The following is a 17,219-nucleotide window of genomic DNA, read 5'->3' as shown; positions in this document are numbered from 1 at the left end:
GTATTCATCTGTGTTTGTGTTAAAAGAGGCAGAGGGAGGAGAAAAGGACAAGAAAGCCTGACGGAGGGAGAGGGAATGACAGTGTGTAGGGTGAAAGACAGTTTAGTTGTGTTTTCAAGTCTGTTGTCAGTGTCTCTGTTTCTTTAGCCTTCAGAGCTCATTAGCAGTGATAGACACATTGCTACTGACAACCTCCCCCACACACTTTAGCTCTCACCTTACTTTATCCCTATCATCCCACTTTCACGATCATTTATATCTCTATCAGCAGCTCCCTGTCGCTATTATCAGTTTTTCTAAAGCCCCTCTCCTTCTCTCTTTTCATCACACTGTTTTAGTTTTAGCTCTCGCACTGCTGGAGGATCAGTCATAGTCGTGTCTCCGTGTGAGGTGTGAGGTCTTTGTGTGAGGTGAGATTTATGCGATATTGAGGTTTTCTGCATAAGTTAAATTTGCATCTTTGGATTTAAAATTGATTAATGGCATTTTGAGAGTAAAAAAAAACCCTTCCAGTCACCGGCCACTTTATTAGGTACACCTGTCCAACTGCTTGATAACACAAATTTCTAATCAGCCAATCATATGGCTGGAACTCGATGCATTAAGGCATGTCGACATGTTCAAGATGATCTGCAGCAGTTTAAATCGAGCATCAGAATAAAGAAGAAAGGTGATTTAAGTGACTGAATGTTGCATATTTGTTGGTGCCAGGCGGGCTGGTCTGAGTATTTCAGAAACTGCTGATCTACTGGCATTTTCACGCACAACCATCTCTAGGATTTACAAGGAATGGTCAGAAAAAGAGAAATTATCCAGTGAGCGGCAGTTTTGTGGGCGCTAATGCCTTGTAGATGCCAGAAGTCAGAGAAGAATAGCCAGATAGAAAGAGCTGATAGAAAGGCAACAGTGACTCAAATAAATACTCGTTACAAGCGAAGTGTGCAGAAGAGCATTTCTGAACGCACAACACGTCCAACCTTGAGGCGGATAGGATACAGCAGCAGAAGACCAGACCGGGTGCCACTCCTGTCAGCTGAGAATAGGAAATTGAGGCTACAATTCACACAGGCTCACCAAAATTGGACGATAGAACATTGGAAAAACGTCGCCTGGTCAGATGAGTCTCGATTTCTGTTGCGACATTCGGATGGTAGGGTCAGAATTTGACGTCAACAACATAAAAGCATGGATCCATCCTGCCTTGTATCAACGGTTCAGGCTTGTGGTGGTGGTGAAACAGGGTAGGGGCATATTTTCTTGTTACACCTTGGGCCCATTAGTACCAACTGAGCATCGTGTCAAGGTCACAGCCTACCTGAGTATTGTTGCTGACCATGTCCATCCCTTTATGACCACAGTGTACTCATCTTCTGATGGCTACTTCCAGCAGGATAACGCACCATGTCATAAAGCATGAATAATCTCAGACTGGTTTCTTGAACATGACAATGGGTTCACTGTACTCAAATGGCCTCCACAGTCGTTATTTCTCAATCCAATAAAGCACCTTTGGCATGTGGTGGAATGAAAGATTCACATCGTGGATGTGCAGCCGACAAATCTGCAGCAGCTGCATGATTCTCTCATGGCAATATAGAACAAAATCTCTGAGGAATATTTCCAGTACCTTGTTGAATCTATACCACAAAGGATTAAGGCAGTTCTGAAGGCAAAAGGGGGTACAACCCGGTACTAGTAAGGTGTACATAATAAAGTGTATACAGGCAATATAAAACTATAAACCGTGGCTCCTCATATGATCCTCATATCAATCTGTGCAATTTTTTTGATTTCCACATCCGAATAATGATATATGCACATAGGAGCACATCAGATATTATAAATGAAAACTCAAACATGCTTGCTTGGCCAATCAGTGTTGTCTGGAGATATGTAATTCTGGTTATATGAATCTGCAAAACATCAAAAATGTATTTGTACAAACATTTCACTGTAGTTTCTGAACATTAATAATATACATTGTTATTTTTATCACTAATTATGATTACAGGAGAAGATTATGCGTTGTAAATCAGGGGTGTCAAACTTCCTGGAGTTCTTGGAGGGCTGCAGCCTGACACAGTTTAGTTCCAACCCTGCTTCAACACACTTACTGTACCTATAAGTTTCAAACAAGCCTGAAGGACTCAATTAGTTTGATCAGGTGTTTTTAATTAGTGTTTGAACTAAACTGTGCAGAGTTTTGACACCTGTGTTGTAAATTAATAAACCTTTTTTTGGTGCAGTTGTTAGTACAAATAAGAACCTCAAAACACTTCAACGATGAGCATGTAAATCCACAAATCCACATCACATATTTATCTCCATATGGACAATTTCTCTGACATAGGCGTAGTTTGCTTTTTCTAAGTTCAGGTGTGGTGTCATAAAACCATTTTTTACTAAAGCTCAATTGTAAAAACACGGTTAAAGGTCAAGGATGCTTCAGTGTTATGCTTACTTTGATTAACACTCAGTAGGGTTAAAGTATGGTTTGTTATACAATAGTCAACATTTGAAGTGGATCAAAAAGGTTTTCAAAAATGTCAAGAATGAGTTTGTTCTAGTTTTAAGACAAGCTTGAAAAACAATTTTGATCCACTTCAAATGTTGACTACTGTAGGTGATCCATATGACATGCAACATAGGCTCATTCTGAAAATGTAGCCCTATATACGCTTCTAGAGATTGTGAATTATGTAGCCAAAAGTAAGTATGGCTGTATTTAGTTTTTAAAAGGAATGTTACGTGGCAGTATCACGCTTACCTCCATATGGACGGCTTTCTCGCTGTTGCAAGTTTGTCCAGTTAGCTCGCCATGCACGTCCGTGGCCTTGAGGTGCAGAGAGGTGATGAGCATAACGACGGGGTTTGAGTCTGGAGAAGAAGGATTCCAAAAAGCAGGTAAAACAAAAACAAAATCCAAAAAAATAAAATAAGCAAGTAAATAACAGGGTGAGAAACGTGGTAAAAATCAGGTGAGGGCTTTTCACAACAACAACAAATTTTTGCAGTTCTCGATGCACAAGAAATATTCAGGTATGATCCTTGTTCATTAAGTGGTAATCATCTTCCTTTTAAAATACTTAACATGCTTCATGAAAGTGTCATGACCAATATTCACTCACTCATTTTCCTTTGGCTTAGTTCTTGATTTATCAGGAGTCACCACAGCGGAATCGCACCAATTACTCTGGCTTATGCCTTTCCAGCCGCAACTCAGCACTGTCTGAGAGTACACAAACTTGTTAACCCCCAGGTGCTAGGAAACACCTATACATTTTCTTATTTAGACATACGTTATGATTTTGCCAAGTACGATGCAATCCTGGACTAACATCTATGTTGATCCTGGAACATCATTTTTGTTCGAAAATATAATCCATACTTATTTCCTACCCCTAAACCCAACCATAAGTGTGAATTATTCCCAAAATCAGAGGGAAATAATTAGATAACAATCATGTAGAAGTGCGCAAACCAAACCGTAAGCCTAATCTCAACATAAACAGTAAATCTCCTCTCTGGAGACTGCAAATTATGTAGCCAGAAATACGTATGGATGTATTTCGTTTTTAAAATAAATGCTACGGGTCGGTATGGCTCACCAGCTGACTGCTTACCTTCGTATGGACGGCTTTCCCGCTGTTACCAGTTTGTCCAGTGGCTCACCATGTGATGCAGAGAGGTGATAACCACAGCGACGACATCCGAGTCCAGCGAAGAACAGTTCCAGAAAGCAGGTAAAACAAAGACAGAATCCAAAAAATAAAATAAATGAGAAATTACAGGGTGAGAATGTGGTAAAACGTGGTAAAAATTATGTGAGGGCTTTTCACAACGCCAACTTTTCATAAGAATACGTATTTAAAAATTTTGCAGTTCTCGATGCACAAGAAATATTGAAGATATTGATGATTCTTGTTCATTAAGGGTTATTCATCTTCCTTTTAACAATATTTGATGTGCTTTGAAATGCCAATTATTCTTGTATATGCCCTTCCAGCCACAGCTCAGCACTGAGAGTACACTAACTCGTGAACACAAAGTGCTAGGAAACACCCAAACATTTTCTCATACACACACATGCAAACACACACAAACACCACAACCAATTTATTTTTCAATTTAACCTATACCGCATGTCTTTGAGAAACCTATGCAAACACAAGGTACACTCACAAAAACATGACTCAAACCAGCAACCTTCTTGATATAAAGTGAATGTACAAATTGTTAAAAAATTTAGTAAATTACACAGTATTTCACTGTAATATGAAATGTATTTTGTTGTAGAATATAAAGTATACAGTATGTTATTGTTGTTTTAAAGTTGCATTGTGAAAATTACTGTATATTTTACAGTAAAGATTTACATACAGTTATATAAATACACATACAGCAGATAAATTGTGATGTAAATGTAAATACAATATAAATACAGTATTTCTGCTGTAAGTGATTTATGATTTACAGTAAGTTACTGGTAAACTACTGCCAGTAGGTTACTATAGATTCTTCGGGAAATTGGTAAAATATATATATAAAATTTATGACAAAAATATAACCCTTCTCCCCCAAGCCAAACTCAAAGAAATCAGCCTTTATATAGCTTTACACAAAATAAAAATATAGGAAATACTCTGAAAATAATAAAACATAATTTGGGAAATATTTGTAATTGATAAATGAATAGAAAGTTCCCATTTTGTTATGAACGAAATATATATATTTTGATACATAACACGTTTTTGGTTTCTCAGAGATGGGTTGCAGCTGGAAGGGCATTCACTGCGTAAAACATGTGCTGGATAAGTTGCCGGTTCATTCTGCTGTGGCGACCCCAGATTAATAAAAGGACTAAGCCGAAAAGAAAATATATGAATGAATAAACAGGTTTTTGATATATTTTTAAAATTATTGTACCTGTTGAATTAAAATTGTAATTGATTACAGCATCATTATTTCTGTGCAAAGTGTTCCTTTAAAAGTTAACTCCACAAAGCTATACGTGGCTTTAAAAATACTTGCAAAACTGGACACTTCACTGTTGCAGATCGAGTTTGAAGAACAGTACAATGCAGAGCTCTACAGCATCCTTGCAATTAAAAAAAGAAACTTTCCAATCTTGACAGACAAATGGCACCCATTCATTCTTCTATTGATGGTCTTCTAAAGTACAGAGACAGAAGGCCACCGTGAAGCCTTGGAGGAGAAACACAGCCATCCTCCTCCTGCTGAATGTGTGTGTTTGCGTATGCTATACCCTTTATACACCATCTCTTTGTAGGATTCTGCTTCTGTGTTTAAGTCTCTTTTTGTATCTCATATAATTGATATTGAGTGAATCTAGTGTTCTAGCATCTATTCACAGTTGTTTCTTTGAATGCCAGCCTGTCAGTGTTTCCTCCTGTTTAAAGCTCATTGGGTCAGATCCACAGAGGACTTGTTGCCATTTTGCTTCTTGATCAATTGAGCATCTCCCATGATGCACCTTGTCAGCTGAGCTCACATTGGCAACTGGTTGACGTGTCTGAGGTCACATTAGCATAAAAAGCTCATGAAAACTCAGAACAACTCAAAACACTGTATTTTAATCCTTAAATGTACAGGATTTACGATATATAAACCCAAAAAGTTGCTGTAATAAATATAAAACAAAGCAGGATACAGTTTCAACAATCCAAATCTAAGACAAAAATATATCTAAACATATATAATAGAACAAATACATTAACTGGCAGAATATCTTTGATTGCAAGTACATGTTCATTTGTAAATTAAATCTCTGTAAAGTTTCAGCTCAAAATACTAATAAGATAATTTATTATCTGCTAGTTGTGACGTATCGTTGACATTTAAAATACTGTTTCTGGATCCAAGCCGCTACTTATTTGAATTGAGACAATATTCGTTTATGACCATTTTTTGGTCATATCAGACATTAAAGCAAATTGTTTATAAAATTATAGCGTATACATCGGTCTCTGGACTTGCTGCATCACAAATACCAAAATTTTTACATTTTATAAATAATGTATCACTTTCTGCACATCGGTTAAGGTATGGCAATACACAGTGTTGTGTAGTAGCATCGCAACAAGCAGTGACGCTACTAGGCTAACTACATTTTTCAGTAGCTTGGAGGTAGCATCGCTATTTTCTATTTTCAAATAGCTTTTCTGTAGTGAAACTATTATTGTAAGCAAGTAGCGCAGTAGCGTCCACACAAGCTACATTTACCAATCATGGATCAAGTGACGGCATTGACATTCACGGAGCTGTGAGACTCTGTGTCTAGACGGTGGAAGTAAATCCATATGATAGCGAGAATGATGGATTTCTTCTTCTATTTCTTCCTGTTTTACAGTGGTCGACAACAAACTTTTTGGTGTGTTACCTCTCGCTCTGGTTAGTGGCGTCGCCAAACAATCATTGGGCTGACACATAAAAAAAAAAAATAAAATAAATTATATATATATATATAATATTTTTTTTTATTATATATTTATTATATATTTTTTATTTTTATATATATATATATATATATATTTTTTTTTTTGTTTTTTTTTGGATTTTTTATTTTAGCTGTTACATACTATCATTTGTTTCTGTTTAGTATAGCATATTATTTATAGTAAATAATTGAACTGAACAATTATCCATCATATGTTTTATTGACAGTTTTATCGATCTCTAAGATATGATTGACTTGGATTTAAGTTGCTTCGATGTAAAAATGAAAATTGCAAAAATAGCTTAGATATAGCTAAGCTACTTTTGCCAAGTAGCTTTTAGCTTAGCTTGCTACATTTCCAAGAGGGTAGCTTTAAGTGTAGTTAAGCTACATTTTAAGTAGAGTAGCTAATAGCTTAGCTCACTACATTTTTAAAATAGCTTGCCCAACACTACGCAGGGGTTTACATTAACACCCGCCAACCCGCCAAATGCAGGTAGATTTCAGCTCTGGCGGGTTAGACAGACACCTCCACTATAGCCACTTTGGCTGGTTGAAAATCCTTTTTAAATTGAAGTTTTCTTAAAAGCAGGGTTCGACAATAAGCATGGCCCGATGTAAATGTGATCTTATCGAGAAGCAGCACAACTGACAAAAATAACTGTGTTCGCGCGAACAAAACAGCAAAAAAAGAAGGAAAATACCAAACGTGAGGATGATCACTCGCACGCACAGGTGATGTGACGCGCGCGACTGTTAAAAAGCGCGCGCGCTCCTGTTTACTTGCGCAAATCCCATGCCTAGAGGAACCACAACTGGTGCGATTGGTTCCCTTTAAAATAGACTGGACAAAGACCGAAGATCGTGCACCACAGTCCTGCTGCTTTCAAGAGCTCAAGTCAAGATAAAAAAAATACACATATTATTTTGTAAGCAGCAGCGGTCACTGCTTTCATTTGAATTATTCTTTGAACAGTTTATTAACAGGCCTATATTAACCATGTGCATGTGATCATCATTTCATTATCTCACACGGTATGTTTACTCCCCGTTTATGTGTAGTTAACTGGTGATCTGGGACTTTTAGCCAGGACAGATTACTCTGCATATTTTAGACACAAGTCAATACTTCTTTTTTTTAAATTGAATGTTTTTTAAAGAAAAGTTTTGTTGAATTAAAAAGTGCACCTATACAGCTATATATTTCCTTGTTTTGACACAATAAAACATTATGGCTAAGAAATACTTATTTGATGTGGTCAGAGATAAATTTGGTAAATCCTTAAAAAATTACATAGCGATTTTACAGTTTTATTACAAACAAGCTGTTTTAAAAACTTGAAGTTATAAACTTTTTTATATAGTTACTTATATAAATCCCAGAGAATTGGAACAGATATTTTAATCCAAGTTTCTTTGCAAAAATATGTTCTGTGGACATGTGTATACATGTTATTTTAGAGACATGGCACCTGTCAATCAAGTCAGTGCGGGAAAACTGCCTCAAAATTACTGGCATTTGGACTCTATTTTAATGACAGGAAATAACAGAGTTGTGTTTCTATCACTCCAGTATGACTGTGGACACTATACACACAGACAGTTCTGTCCAAACAGCTTACAAAATATGTTTTTCATCATAGGTGCCCTTAAAGTCAGCTCTCTACAAAATTTCATTTAAGTTCAAATTTAATTCAGTGTATTTCTTGCCATTTTACTGTTTGTGTATTACAAGTCTGTGTGAGTATTAGTATTGAGTAACTTTAAAAAAAATTGTAATTCCTTTTAATTAATTTTTAATTTACTTTAGTTATTATTATTAGAGTTTTGTATTTTTTTTTATTTTTGCTATTAAGTTAAAATAAATGATAATTAGAAATATTATAGGCATCGGTAAGTGGTTAGCACTGTCGCCTCACAGCAAAAAAAAAATAAAATCACTGGTTCGAGTCCCGGTTGGGTCAGTTGTATTTTCTGTTTGAAATTTGCATATTCTCCCCTTGTTTGCATGTGTTTCCTCTGGGATTGATTTGTTATAATATCCTGCACTTGAGTATTTAATACTTATACTAATTATAATCAACATCGCTAGTCTGGATTCATATTCATATTACAAACATTAATATTTAAAAACTGCAAATGTAGTCTTTTATTGCATTAAAAAACTGGGCCGAGTTTACTGTACAATATATTATATAATGGTAAGATAAAGTAATATGCACATGGACACAAGCATTTATGAAGTGGATGTATGACAGGGAGAAAATAAGGAATAGTAAGCGTAAAAAGGCTAAGGTTGATGTGTGTGTGTGTGTGTGTGCGCGAGTGTGTGTCTCTGATTGCTTGCTGATACAGGGTGACATGGTGCAGATTGACTCAGCCTGCTTTTCTAATTCTCTCTATTAATAAGCCACAGCTTCCCACTGTTGCACCGGACTACATCTATTCATCTCAATTTGTCATCTGCTCTCTCTCCCCCCTTCTCTCTCCATCTCTTTCAGTCTAAACACCTCTGTCCGTCTCTCTCTCTATTTCACCCATCATCTCCAGCCTCACGTCCGATTCACCGGCATGCTCTCCTTTTTCCAAATCTGTCCGTCCACCTGCCTCTTGTGTCCTTCTGCGCATGAACATTCAGAAGGCCACCATTCCTACATCTCAATCTTATTCAAATAACAAGGTCAGATAAACTGTGCACTTGAGTAAACTGTACTGGCATTCATTCTAGGAAATTATTCAGTTCTTCAGCTGAAACAGGACATTATTCAATCGCATATGGGCCTCTTGATTGTATATTTTCAGATGAGCCTTGAGGGACATGCCACACAAGACTCACTTTTCAAAAAGAAATGCATTTACTGAAATTCCTCCATTTTTAAGAGCACAGATGTGCGATCATTGCCTTTTATGCTTTCCATGTATACTATTAGTTATTACTTACTGTAGTGCAAGTTGGCACCTTAAACTGGCAACTTAAAGATATCAAAGTCAGAAATGCATCATATTTTTAAATAAAGTTTACTTTAAATATGTTAGGAAACAGACTTAGAGAATTAAGCATTGTTTATTTCATTTTAATCTGTTTAGTGGTTCTTCATTAATTCACTCTTTTGGTAGAGGGATATGTCAACTGCTGTAAATTACATTTACAGAATTTACAAAGAGATATTTGGCTTTTGGAAGATTTAATAAAGTGATGAATGGCACTCACGGATTCAAACTTGTGGAGCTAGAATGAAATACTCCAGAGGCGCATTATAAAAAAATTGTGCAACGAGAAATAATGAGAAAATTAAGTTAGTTTGCAAATATAATGTATGCAAAATTGTTTTAAATTCAATTAATTTTGGGAGGTTTTTGTCCTCCAGACTATAAATGGCAATATTTTATTGTGTTTGTGATCACTGTTTCTTGTGGTAAACAAGTGAATTCAAAATAATCACATTCAGGGAAAGGCATTTCATTAATGTTAATGTGTGTCAGCATCCGCTTGTTGGGTTGTGACGAATCGGTGACTTGTGGAATACTGTTTCCGGGTCCAAGCCACTACTTATTTGAATTGAAAGAAATATTCGTTTATGGCCACTTTTTAGTCATATCACACATAAAAGTGCATTTTATATAAAATATAAAAGTTATGTGCAATAAAAGTGCATATTTTTTTGTTTTAAACAATTTATAAAAAAATTAATCACTTTCTGGTCATCTGATATTAGGCATGGACATATATCTTGCGATCGTGATTTTCGAAAGTATTACATTGCTTTGTAAACGTTTATTATTACCATTCAATGAGTCTCCCCATACAGTTTGATATAGCACTTGTCTTGGACCCAGAAGTTGCTTTGCGTGACATCACACTTAACAAGCAGATAGTGGCAGATTCAAAAACAAGACTAACATCCTATAAAATTCCCTTAAAATTATAAAAAATAAAATTAATACATTTTTACCATTAGAAGCTGCTTACATCCACACACGGTTGCCACACAACTGTGTTTAAACATCTTATAAAATTGAGTTTTGCCAAGACTCAGATATGGTATAAGCTCTGCTTCACATTCTCTCATGAGTGGCATCTTCTTTGGATCGAATTTTGAAGCATAGATGTATCCAATGCTGCCTTCGATTTTCCCAAAATCTCGTGCATCCATGTCTGACAGTTGAGCTAAAAAATAGATGGCGCCTCGAAGAGCCACTTGGTTTTCAATTTGTGTGTAAATGTATGTTGACCGATGTTTTCCACTTTTGATGGGATTTCTACAGAATATTTTAGGTTAATATTGCTGAGAGTTGAACTAGAAAAAATAAGCATGGCTTCTCGAAGTGCAACTTGGGTGTGAATTTGTTTGTAAATGTATGTTTCAGACCAATGTTTTCCACTCTTGTTACCATTTCTTGTTCGTTCTTCATTTTCACTTGAAATATATTGGGTCTTTAAGTTATTGTGAATAGCCAAGAAGGAAAACAGATGTGCGAATTACAGGGGAGTTTGGGGGGATTGACCCCTCTAATTAACGCTTGATCCCCCCCCTGAAAGACATCAAAACAAGATGTATGGGGGGTTCAGCCCTTAAATAGTAAGAAATAGTTTACTTTAATATTATCTTTCTTAAATATATATTTCTTAAATATTCTGTATATTCTGTAAAAATGTATAATTTTTAATTATATATACAAAGTGATATCACCACCCCCCATCCCCCAAAGTGGTTTATACCCCTGTGATGCATTTATTCACGCCAATCAATGGTAGGAAAAATATTATTCAACAGTAGCCTAAAAAAAAACAAATTAGACACATAGTTTGTAGTTTGACCTTCACTAACCTCTAAAATAGTCACTAAATATCCCTCAAAACACTGAAAATCTATTTATCTTATTAATAATTGAGATTTAATTGAAATATATCACTAAATACATGTATTACCCCCCTCCCCCCAGTGTGTATAAGTCCCACACTGGATATGTCCATGCATCTTGGTTACAAAGTAATCTATTAATCACTTTCCGTCTACTACTTTTCATGCCACCATATTTTCTGATTGTCAAAGAAAAGCACAGAAAGACACACCAGTCCAAATACCCACATAATGGAACCCTCTCAGTGCTCATCAGAAGACATCATGACATTGAACTGTCTGAGAACTAATAGACAAAAAATATTACTGCTGGAGGAGTTAAAAACTAAAAAGATAAAAGATGAATCTCCAAAGCATGACAAGGGAAAGGAAGACAGCAGGGGAGAAAAGAAAATGAGGGAACATTCGGCAGGACTGACAAGAATAACAGAGACTACAAAACATTGATTTCTTGCCCTTAAATTCTTTCACTCTCAGACACATGTGCACATCTATTATGTGAACAGTTTATAAAGACATTAGTCTTAATACTTCATGACGTTAAACTTCTTCATAGACTAAGAAAACCAATTAATGTCAATTTTGTAAAGATTCTGTTCTAAACCTATGCAACTCTAAAATATCAAAACAGTCACAAACACCACAATTTGTCAAATCATTTCTGCCAAGCTCTTCATATGCCCTCACATGACCTATTCAGAAAGTCCTCAAACACTTAAAAAACATTTCTTTCCACACACAAACACTAGAAAAACACCAAATAAAAATTATTAATGAATCCAGAATGTCAAGATAAATGACAACAAGGGAATCCAGACAGCAAATCCAGCCAGTTCCATGATCAGTCAGTAAGTCAGTGTTGGTGTATAATGGCCAGTGCCATGGTCTGTGCATTTGCTGAGTTTTGTGTTTCATTTAAAGCCTATATTGATTTTTCATGGAGCAGAATGTTGTTTAAGTAAAGCCAAAAAAAAAAAAAAAAAAAGTCTGAAATCTGTTAATGGTTTGGGTATGAAATCAAAATGCAGGTACAATCACTGGTCAGCCATTTTGTGTAAATATGATAATTAAGTTATCATAGCTTTTTAACTCTCTGCTCCACGTGGGTGTTTTAGGTGTTTTAATTAAAGCATCTAGTTTAAGAGAGCATCTAAAGTACTCCCACCTTCACTTTCTCCTTTTCCGCTGTCTTTCCGCCCGTCTGTGTCACCTCCTGGCCAATTTATTATTAACGAGTGTTGTCTGTCTCGTTAGTGCTCAGAACACAGCACAGTAAACATGAACAAAACAAGACGCACCAGGATAACCTCAGATAATTGCCCGTCTTGCCTTTTCTCTCTGCATTCGGCCATTCTCTTTCCCTCCATCTTTCTGCTGATACCTGCACTTCAACTTCCATTGTTAAACAACTACAGTGGACATAACTGGCCTGTTACATACGCCCGCATGCTTATGAATCCATCATTAATTAATGGGCTGCAACTCACTGTGCCTCAGAAACATTGTCCTGCATGGCAAAGGCACATTTTGATTCTTTTAAACTCAAAGTTGATTTCTATGTGGTTCAACACGAGCTTGTTTATAAGCTAATTACTTTATTAGCTTCTCGGTCTTTGCCAGTGGCGCTTTCAAATGGGTGCACTGCATGTGTACGCCAGTAGGTGGCGAAAAGTGTATGAGTGAATCACTGAATCGTCTAAACACGCCAATTCACCGAGGAAACAAATCAAGCGATGGTGTTTTTTTTTTATTGATTTTCATCCGAGGAAAACGAGATAAATGTAAGTTGTAAACTTTTGTATTAAGCATTATCACATAATTGCGGTGTTGGTTTGAATGTAGGCTAAAGAAAACTTTCATTGGAAGCTGGCAGCATATTTAGGAAGGCTGAATAATAACTCAAAGTGTGTTAATAATTCTAAATTAGCTTATGAAAATTGACAATTTACTTGAAGTTTGATTACCACACAGCAAAATAATCAAAAAATGTCAAGATAAATGACAACAAAGAAAGTTAGACAGCAAATCCAACCAGTTTAACGATCAGTCAGTCAGTCAGTCAGTGTTGGTGTATAATATAATGGCCAGTGCAATGGTCTGTCACTGTGCATTTGCTGAGTTTTGTGTTTCATTTAAAGCCTATATTGATTTTTTTATGTAGCAGAATGTTGTTTGAGTAAAGCGAAAAAACATGTAAAGGGATTGTACTAAATGATGTGTAGTCTGGAATCTGTTTATGGTTTGTGTATTTAATCAAAATGCAGGTAGCCTACAATCACTGGTCAGCCATTTTGTGTAAATATCACAATATCACCTGGATTATTATTATAGCACGTGGGTCAGTTATTATTCTAGGTCCAGAGAGATGCATTAAACCCATTTCTGCACACATCGCCAAAAATCAAAAATGCTATTGAAAATCACAAATTAACCATGATTTTGCCACACACACTGACTGTAGTTTAACCATAGTTGTAGTCAAATTGTGTTTATATTTAATTCATTCAGTCTGCCAAAAAGCCATGAAGTGTTCAGGGAAAAACCTCTTCAGTGATGTCAGAATTTTTTCCCTGCCATTTGGTTCATGTTCTGTTGTTTCACTTTAAAGGCAATTCAAATAAAAAAATGTTCTTTGGCATAAATGTGAAATTTCTGAACCTACACAGAGAAAAAATGCTCATTTTCGAAGAAAATTTCAGATAGCTCTTAGAGGCTTTTACATCGGAACTCTTCAATTGTTCATTCACTTTAACTATATAGTTAATTATGGTATCTAAAGCAGTTTTTTAGTTTGTTGCATCTGCCGTCGAGTCGACATGACAGCATATGAATTTAAAATAATGTCCCCATAAATTAAGTCTAGGGCAACGCAGTGGTGCAGTAGGTAGTGCTATTGCCTCACAGCAATAAGGTTGCTGGGTTGTTGGTTCAATCCTCGGCTCAGTTAGTGTTTCTTTGTGGAAAAAGGGTTAGGGTTCTTTGTGGAGTTTGCATGTTCTCCCTGCATTTGCGTGGGTTTACTCCGGGTACTCTGGTTTCCCCCACAGTCCAAAGACATGCAGTACAGGTGAATTGGGTTGGCTAAATTGTCCGTAGTGTATGAATGTATGTGTGTGTGCATGTTTCCCAGAGATGGGTTGCGGCTGGAAGGGCACCCGCTGCGTAAAAACGTGCTGGATAAGTTGGTGGTTCTTTCCGCTGTGGCGACCCCGTATTAATAAAGGGACTAAGCCGACAAGAAAATGAATGAATAAATTATATATTTGTATATGATCAGAAATAACAGTAGGTTTCTCATCAGTAAGTCTGCAGCCTCCAGACAGCTAAGGGTGCTGTGTTTGTGAGCTAGTTAAACAAGTGTGGCTGAGGACTCTGGCTGTTGAGATAATTGCCCTCTTTTGCAATGATACTGCTTCGGTAAATAGAAAATAAATGTAAAAGGGCAAACAGCTCCTGGGTCCTACAGGAAACCTTTCTCTCGCAAACTCGCATTTCCCTCCCGCTGACTCTCATTGAAATTCTACACAGTCATCCGTAGTGTTGTTAGGAACGTCTTTCAGAGCCAATTAATCTCCCTTACTCGTGTCTCTCTCTTTCACTTTCACTGGTTTCACACATTTCCAGTTCCTGTCCCATTTCATCTTTACAGTCTTTTCTAACCACAGAGATTTGATGGCTTTACAAAATCAAAATAGACCATAACCTAAAAAAGCCATCATTTATTTTGTCGTGGACCAAGAATTTCTCTGGCTTTTAAGCTTAACTCAAACAATTCTTGATTGCTTTAACCTGCATAAATGTCAATAGGTAATTAATCCAGTGGATATTAATACATACAGTTGAAGTCAGAATTATTAACCCTCCTGTGATTTTTCTTTTCCTATTTCATTTCCCAAATGACATTTTCCTGACCACAGATTTTTGCACAGTATTTGCTATAATATTTTTTCTTCTGGAGACATTTTTTAAACAATATTTTATGGTCAATATTATTAGCCCCCTCAATCATTATTATTTTTTGAGTGTCTACAGTACAAACCATCATTATACAATGAGTATGTTTACATGGACACCAATAATCCAGTTTTATATGTTTAAGACAATACTCTGATTAAGAGTCTACCATCTAAACAGCTAATTTTGATTAATCTGATGAAGGTCATAATCGAACTAAAGAGAAATTGGATTAAGACATGTGGAGTATGCAGATTTTAGTTGCATTTTTGAAGTGTAGTAAAGACATGTAAACATCGTAATCAAACTACCGTCACGTAGGACGTTTCTTCACATTTTGAGACAGGATATTTCAAACACAGCTAGTTGACACTATTCTCTGCATCCATCGAGTTAGTAAAGAACCACAGACACATACACCACAAAATGTGGAGGTTTTTTTTCTCCCATTGGCATGTGGTATCAAACTCCAATAAAACAAGACTCTTTCAGCAGTCCTTAATTCATACTCTCATCTAATACCTCACTTTGTCATGGGGGCATAAATGAAATGTTACTAAATAAAAGTAAAACTGCAAAACTGCAGTTAAAGTTTAAAATAAAACACCTGAAATTACATGAAAATCCAGAGGAAATGTAGATAGCATGGTGACGCAATGTCATTAATCAAATTGTGTGCTGTAACATGTAAAACGGGATCATAAGAAATGGATCATCCAAAAAATAACTCATGTTAACACCTTAACCAATTTATTGTCTTAATCAGATTAAGGCAAATAATTTGATTACTGATGTCCATGATTTGCCTAATTACCCTTAATTGTCTAATTAACCTAAATTACCTAGTTAAGCCTTTAAATTGCACTTTAGGCTGAATACTAGTATCAAGAAAAATATCTATTAAAATATTCATGTCATCATGGCAAAGATAAAAGAAATATGTTATTAGAAATCAGTTATTAAAACCATTATGCTATTAAAACTACTAAACTATTATTACTATTATATTTTGTTAAACATACAAAATATACAGAGGGGCTAATATTTCGGGAGGGTTAATAATTCTGACTTCAACTGTATGTTCTACATTTAGTTGATATTGTTGTATGTTTTGGAGCATACTAGTAATATATAGCCATAAGGCTATTTAGACTAAAAGCCAAAAAAAAATGTGTGAGTGTCATTTAAGATATTACATTTCAAAGTGAATTTTTTACTAATCGGACACACCAAACAACTCCAAACAAGTTAATCAAACTCTGTAAAAAAATTTTTTTTGGATTTACTAAATTGTTTTAAGTGGCTGTAAACAAGTTGTTTGGACAACAAGGAGTTCAAACAAATAAATTAAGTTGAACATTACTACATGTAATTTGTTTGTTTAAATTCAGCTTATATAAATAGTTTCGACAATTTTGCAGAAATATTTTTTTTCAGTGCACTATAGCACACCTGGTAATGTCTATATAACAAAAAAGAGCAATTTAATACACTGTAAAATATGCAGGGTTCCACACAATTTATTCATGTTGTCCCAACACAAATCAATTAAGTTATCTAAACAAATGTAAGTGGACTGAACATAAAACAATTAAGTTGTCCTTCCCCCCCCCCCCCCACCCAAAAAAAGGGTTGTTTCAACTCATTTTAAATAAGTATTTTGAGCAAACATTTTTTTTTGTGTAATAATCAGCCAAAATCCCTTTAGAAACTATCTACGTCTATCCGAATGGATCTTAAGCAGTTCATAGAATATAAATCCAAATTCTATTTAACCTGAATTTTTAAAAAACCTTATCGGTAAGATTTTATCAATCCATAATCATAGTTTATCTTAAAAAATTTGACTGGTTTTCTTATATTGCTCTACCCTTAGAAGCAAGTGTAGATAGAAAGAGCTAGTTGGAAGTTGAAGGATTGACCGTGCGAAAGAAAGAAAGAAGCGA

General features: G+C 35.7%; 1 protein-coding gene and 1 long non-coding RNA gene across 4 annotated transcripts in view; one reads left to right on the top strand and one right to left on the bottom strand.

The window, feature by feature from the left end:
- Positions 1 to 2,767: 2,767 nt before the first annotated feature.
- Positions 2,768 to 12,697, bottom strand: LOC141386327 (uncharacterized). 2 transcript variants are annotated; one of them, XR_012408098.1, is made up of 4 exons: positions 12,485 to 12,697; positions 3,624 to 3,667; positions 3,129 to 3,229; positions 2,768 to 2,877 (listed from the first exon to the last, which is right to left on the bottom strand). It is a non-coding gene; the product is annotated as an uncharacterized lncRNA (long non-coding RNA). The 2 variants fall into 2 exon arrangements; XR_012408097.1 differs by lacking the exon at positions 12,485 to 12,697 and having other exon boundaries at positions 3,624 to 5,198.
- The window catches only part of pfkmb (phosphofructokinase, muscle b), a 58,205-nt gene continuing 53,486 nt past the window's right edge, over positions 12,501 to 17,219 (top strand). The window contains exon 1 of one of the 2 annotated variants that reach the window (XM_073953118.1): positions 12,501 to 13,100. The gene's annotated coding sequence lies outside the window, so the exon portion shown is untranslated. The remainder of the gene's footprint in view (positions 13,101 to 17,219) is intronic. The other variant, XM_073953119.1, reaches the window with a different exon arrangement.

Source organism: Danio rerio, chromosome 6 (assembly GCF_049306965.1).
Source record: "Danio rerio strain Tuebingen ecotype United States chromosome 6, GRCz12tu, whole genome shotgun sequence".
NCBI lineage: Eukaryota > Metazoa > Chordata > Actinopteri > Cypriniformes > Danionidae > Danio > Danio rerio.
The sequence above is the reverse complement of the archived record's forward strand: the minus strand, read 5'-3'. Positions and strand labels throughout refer to the sequence as shown.